This window comes from Mesitornis unicolor, unplaced genomic scaffold (genome assembly GCF_000695765.1).
Source record: "Mesitornis unicolor isolate BGI_N332 unplaced genomic scaffold, ASM69576v1 scaffold26968, whole genome shotgun sequence".
NCBI classification, from domain to species: Eukaryota; Metazoa; Chordata; class Aves; order Mesitornithiformes; family Mesitornithidae; genus Mesitornis; species Mesitornis unicolor.
The window spans coordinates 45,321-51,897 of record NW_010202947.1 but is presented as its reverse complement, the minus strand read 5'-3'; the positions used below and the strand labels follow the sequence as shown (position 1 = coordinate 51,897).

The window sequence follows — 6,577 nt, the reverse complement described above, 5'->3', positions numbered from 1 at the left end:
AGAAGTGCTGCAGGCACAGACAACTGGATCCAACTCACCAAGCTGTCCTACAGGAACGCAAGCACTGCTCTTTCCTTTAGGGAGAAAGTATGGATATTTTGCAATATATTTACGCCAACTGTATGAGCTTCAATTTCTTCATCACTGCTGCTTCTAAGCTAGGAGATAGGTTAAAAGTTTGGTTTGGGACAAGAGGCAAGACAAGACAAAAAAAGTATTTTGAAAGGGGAAGAACATCCCACTCATCCCACTGATAATAAGCATTGTCTTGTCTAACAGGAGCTTACTACTGCTGGTCTATCGTGTCCCCAGATGGTTTTGTCTTTGGGTGTGCCACTCCTCAGACAAGGATGCGGAGACCTTCACAATGTCTGATGAGCCAGAGAAGTTCAACTGTGAGAAAAAGCTTACTCTGAAACACAGAAGACAATAACATTTTTAAATACTTCTTATCTTTGCTATCCGAACTTCAACTCATATGTGTGAGAAAAACACTAGAACTTTATTCAGATTCACATTTCTGGCTTGATGGCTACCTTCGCTGGAACTTTTATAAAATTATCTCATACAGATGTCATTACAGAGAAAGACATGGGGTCAGTGTCAACACTATATCAGTACGGGGCAGTCCTGGTAGCAGAAATAGCATGACATGAAACAGCCAAGGGATAACAGAAGCTAAATACATCAGGTGGTATTCTCCACCAGGACCCATTTATCCACTGGTGTGCAGTGATATGAAGGTAAATCCATGCTCTAACGACTCACCCTTTTCAACCACAGAATAAACACCACTGTGATGAGAACCTACTTTTAAGGAATCCTTTCTCCCTCCATTCTTGTTTCGATCACACCTTGTACAACCCAGACTGAGCTAGTAAGTCAGCAAAGATCTCCACATCAACAAAATACCTGTGAGGCAGTCAGTCCTTTCATCAGTCATCACCATTCCCCAGTCTCAGGGAAAGCATTGGTCCCTTCCTTGATACAAGCACAAGGATTTACTTTTCATGATTACTGGCAGATTTTGAATCAAAAGCTTCAGGCTTACTGCAGCAATTAAATGCATGACTCATATATTCACGCATTTGGAAAGGTTTCTGCTTTGTCTTATTGCTCACTAAGACCATAAAAGGCACATTGCAAGGAGGAAATCTGTCCCAGGTGCCATTGGACAGATTTGTAACCCATGCTGGTTACAAAAACACCTGAGTTCCCTGTGTGACATCACCCAGGCTCATACCTCTCTCCTCCTCATCTAAAGCAACTGCTAGATTCCCACTGGAGATGCTGCTGCTGTGCATCTTCCTCCCTGGTAGTCCTAGCAGGACTGCGAAGGAGGCTGCTTGCCTCTCCCACCCTTGCTTTTACAACCCCATCCTGCTGTTGGAGGACCTACAGAACAATAAATGTATGGCCTGCCCACCCTCCAGGGCCTGGAGAGCTGGTTGTGTTGTCGAGAGGAGAGGCAGAAATATGTCTCTCCTGTCCTGTGCCTCCTTGTGCTGAAAACCCATTATGGTTATGAGGTTGTAAGTGTGTACTGCTATGCAGGCTGAAGAGGAATTAATGCAGCTGGAAGGACAAAGGAAACTGGTGTTCTACTATGATCGATGGTCATTGATCTGACACTAATTAGTTAAAAAAAAGAAAAGGGTCTTTTAAAATACTGAAATTACATGTAATTGCTTGTTTATTCATTCTAGCTTAGTACTGGTTCCTTGATGCATTTGACTCCAACTTCTAGAAAATATTTTTTATTAAACAATACTAAGTATATTTATAAAACAATGAAAGGTAAGCAACTGAACAAAATTGCCACCTCTTTCTCCGATCTTTGTTCAGCTTAGCACTGCACTTTGCATGAGGTGGTTTGCATAAGAAGCTTTGCATGAGCTTTGGGATTTGGATCCCTAATGTCATCTCATCTAATGTAAACATCTAAAAAACTCTCATCTTTTCTTTAATAAAGCTTCTTGCAGACCTCTCAGAGCTGATTGTGTCTTGTGAAAGTGAGTCAGCTTCCTGTGTGAAACAAAATTTTCTTTAACAGATCACACTGCCCTGTTTTCTATTCTCTGAACGTTTCTGATGTTGGTTTCTGTATGAATGAGTCCTTAGAATGCCTCATCAACCTGGCCTGTGGTGTCCTTTCTTATGGCTCTATTGCCTCTTTCTTACCCATTTCCTTTGTAACCAGAGGCAACCTTTACAATTCTTCATTGAAACAGACAGTGCATGGAAATGATACATCTCAGAGCACTGTGCACAGCGGTATTCACAACCCTATCACAAGGCCAAGATTATAGCTGCATGTAGTGGCTGTCTCAGACAGATACCTGAATCTGAATGATCATGGTGTTCCTGGCATCATGAAAGCAATTTTTCTTCCCCATCTCTCTTAGTTGTTCCTCCGCTTGAAACCTCAGAACTTCTAAATGTAAGAACAGGGTAGGAAAAGGGTTGAAACCAGCAACAAGGAGGCTCCAGTTATTGGACCTGCCCTTATTTTCCCAACTCAGCTAAAAGAGGTTCTGCAAGCTCTGCACTGTGGGTGTGCTCTAGCCAGCAAGGGTCTGTGGAAGGTGTTGAGCCTCTGCAGCAGAGAAGCCCATACAATGGGCATAGACTGATTAAGTAGAGAGGTGGCAGTTGTCAAAGCACCACAGCTGTAAAAATCAGCTGAAGCAGACAAGGTGGGTAGTAACATTGAAATCCTTGAAAGTGATACGTTTTAAGTAGACTAAACTTCTCACAGAGCCTAGAGTGGCATATGGTTGCGAAGGGCAGTTCTGCAAAGTTGTAAATTCCAGAAATAAGAGAAAGACAAAAACCGAAACAAAACCCCAAAAATCTTTCCTTCGAGCCGGAATTGAACCAGCGACCTAAGGATTACTTCCTACACCTGATCTACAGTCCTCCGCTCTACCAGCTGAGCTATCGAAGGAAGATGAAGAAAGAGTGCCAAGAATGAGTCAAGACTGTATCAACAATAGCCTTAGGCTCTAATGGGCCTCCATATGTATTGCTTTTCACAACAGCAAAACAGTATCAAAAAAAAAGGCACAAAGCTAACTTTCCTGCAAAATTGGATTTTGGTTACAAAACTGACAGTTTTCTGCCAAATAGTTCACAGCTCTTGTAAGACTGTTGGTGGTGGTAGCATTAAGGTTGGAGTTCCTGTGATGACCCATATGAAATCTGTCTACTGGTTGACAAAGAAATTTGCCCACTCTTTGGTGACCCTGCCACATTTCCTTAGCTGAGCTAGAAGAAGGAGATCTCCCCTCCACACAGTTCCCCACAACAGTTCTCCAGCCAAATCCAGTAACAGAACAGCAAACAAATCAGTTAACACGCTCCCCGACAGCTTCCACAGTGAATGCAGAGGAACAGAGGAAAAGGACAGAAAAGAGTAGCCACTGAGGTTTTAATTCAAATCCCACCAACTCCCACAGTGCATGTAAGACCCCTCATACACAGATGAGGTTACAATGTTTGGCATTGCAAGTGGTGGCCTCCCCAACCCCTGGGCATTGGAGGCTGAGTCCTTTGTGAATCATCTGTGCGAGTGCTGCAGTTCACAGCTGTAGCAATTGAAAGCAAACTACGATCTTTTTGAATTATGGTGATTCACGAGCATCTCATCTGTCTAAGCAGCAGGGTGGGGCGGAAAGCTGTGAGCAGACACCCTGTATGCCGAAACCATGCCATCCTTCTTGCAATGAGAGTGTGCTTCGCAGTGTTACCTCAGTGCCCTACAGCATATCCACCCTTAACCTGTGCTTGCCTCCACCTCCTCCTTGTGACTCAACCCCAAACACTGGGCTGTTTCAGCAAGCATGTAGCCAGCAGGTTGAGGGAAGTGATTATTCCTCTGTATTCAGCACTTATGATCTTGCTTTGGGAATGCTGTGTCCTGCCTTGGCTCTCTAGTACAAGATAGATGAGGACATTCTGGAGTGAGTCCAGTGGAGGGCCACCAAGATGGTCAGGGCGCTGTAGCACATGATGTAGGAGGGGAAGCAGAGAGAGCTGGGCTTGTTCAACCTTAAGAAGAGATGGATAAAGGGGTTTCATACTGCAGACTGCAACTACCAAATGAGAGAATGGGGAAGGCGGTGCCGGGCTCTGCTTGGAGGTGCACAGTAAAGGATGGGAGGCAACAGGCACAAGCTGCCACCAGAGGAATTTTGATGAGATATAAGGGGAGAAAAAAAATAATGAGAGTAAAAACTTTCACCACTGCAAAGGTTGCCCAGAGGGTGAAATCTCTATCCATACTCAAAGCTTGACTGGACACAGCCCTGAGCAACCTGACCTAACTTCAAAGCCTGCCCTGTCTGGAACAAGAGGTTGGACCAGATGATCTCCAGAGGTCTTTAGCAAATGTACATGAAAGCATCCCCCATGTCAGGTAGGTGACTTCACAGAGCAAATGAACGCACAGCAAAACTATCACCACATACTTCTCTGTCTGGACAGCTCTTTGTCTCACAATCAATCTCCCACACTCACATTTTATTTTCATATAACAGACATCTTAAGCCTCCTCTACTGCTAAAAGCAGAACAGATATTGATAGAAACTCAGTAAGATGTCTCCCTGGTTTTGTGCACGGGAATATAAGAAGGTCAGGAAATATTTGACTTACCTACAAGGTACTGTTGCAGCTTCTCAGAGGCCTAATCCTGGGACCTGTGATGTGTCATAATGTTCACATATCCACTGACAGCTATCAAGCCAGCTGATGCTGTAAAGGAAATCATACAATGGAGAGAAACAGAACTGCTGTATGCCATCAGGGCAGTATCTGCACTCTCTGGGGTCAGATGGTCTTGGTGGGAGGAGGTCCCTGAGATACCCATATATGAGAATGTGAGGTTAATCTTGTGCTGGAGAAAGAATGCCACAACAGATAACATGAACACAAGCTCCTAAATCAGAGCAGATAACAACATAGCCCCAGGGCTCTAATCTTTTCCAGTCTGCAGACCCCACAGCATTTTCCAGGGGCACTTCAGGCTCCTTTCAAGCCAATTTAAGTCTGTTGTCATGAGTCTGCCTTATCTAAGTTACCTTTCACAGACCTCTTAAAAGTAATTCACTAGTCCCACCCATGTGTTCAAGGACCCCAAAACTGAAAATCACTGCTCTACCCAGATTAGCTCGTTGGCACTGTCATCTAATCCAGTGGTGAGGTACCAAATACGGACTTTAGGGGAAGTATCACCATCTCTTTGCTGTCATAAGTTGTTACTGGTGAAGATAACCCTAAACAACTTGTACTTTCCTGTTAGAAATCAGTAGCAGTTGAGTCAAGATAAAAATCCCAATGAGATCAGATAAAAAGTGGATGCTGTTACTATCCATGCATGAACAAATGGGATGCAGAAACCACAGTGTTGCCTTGACAATAAAAAGCATTGGAGTTCTCTTTTTGTGGAACTTGCTAGCAGTGATGTAAGGGTGATTTGTGAGAGATATTCTCCTAAACTACAAATGTACCCCCCAGGGCAGCTTTTCAAAGTAGATATTCCTAGGAAAAATTAATTAATTTTTTTCCTTGATTTTGTTTTTGAACTTGGTACGCTTTGAACGCTTAACAGAATTAAATTTTGGCATGGAGTTCATGAAAGATCTCTGATTATTTCGATTCTTTTAACTGATTAAATGAAGATACCAAGCTTTGAGAGCCATGTGACTAAAGCCCTGAGCTATATAAAGGGAACCGCTCACCTGTTTCATGTGGTGTAGAATAAGATGAAAGGAAAGGATGTAGCTTGAAAGCAGGATGGAGAACAGCCAGAGGTAAAGCTACTAATAGCTGGACTGTATAATTACACTTGGTAATGCTATGTGTTTTGTTAAGCTCGGATTAGCATATGATGGTCTCCAGCGTTTTGTATACTTACAGGCTGACTTTCTAACACGGCTTTAAGTGGTTTAAAGGTTTTTTTTTTCCAGAGAAAAGCTTTAAAAAATCTGGTTGATTCTGAGGGACATGAGGGGATTGTTTCTTTTTTCTTTTGAGGTGGAAATAACACACATGCTCTGAATATGAGCATCAGATTGGACTCGCAAAGAATTTGTGAAATCTTTGTGCTCACTTTAATTTGACTTGGTCTGTCTTATACACCACTGGTTGGCTGCTGTGGTTTCTCCATCACCAGCTAGTGATGAACTTCTGATATCTCAATTTGGCAGTCTTTTTCATTACCCCTACTACTGAGGAGGAGGTTTTCCTTAAGACTACTACTCACCACAACTTGAATGGACAGTCTGAAGCATCAGCAAAACAATCATCTCCCTCAGTCTACCTGTTAAAATTCAAGATAGAAATCTCTTTGGGCTGGACTATCTTTGTACTTAAAGGCTGAAGAGCAGCTGGCACAACAGTCCCCCAGTCCTGTCTGATGCCTCCAGGCTCTGTTGTGATGTAAATAACATGTACAATTCCTTGGGCCATCTTCAGAGACAACTTTAATAACACGTCAGAGTGAATGAATGCCAAGGGGCAGGAAGGTGGGAATGCTGAAGAAAAATAATTGGGAGAGTACATGAAAGCTTCATATAA

At 43.1% G+C, this 6,577-nt stretch overlaps 1 non-coding gene across 1 annotated transcript; it reads right to left on the bottom strand.

Annotated features, from left to right (window-relative positions):
• Window positions 1-2,857: 2,857 nt before the first annotated feature.
• TRNAY-GUA lies at window positions 2,858-2,947 on the bottom strand. The gene is given in 2 exon segments: window positions 2,858-2,893; window positions 2,911-2,947. It is a non-coding gene; the product is annotated as a tRNA-Tyr (tRNA).
• Window positions 2,948-6,577: the final 3,630 nt, after the last annotated feature.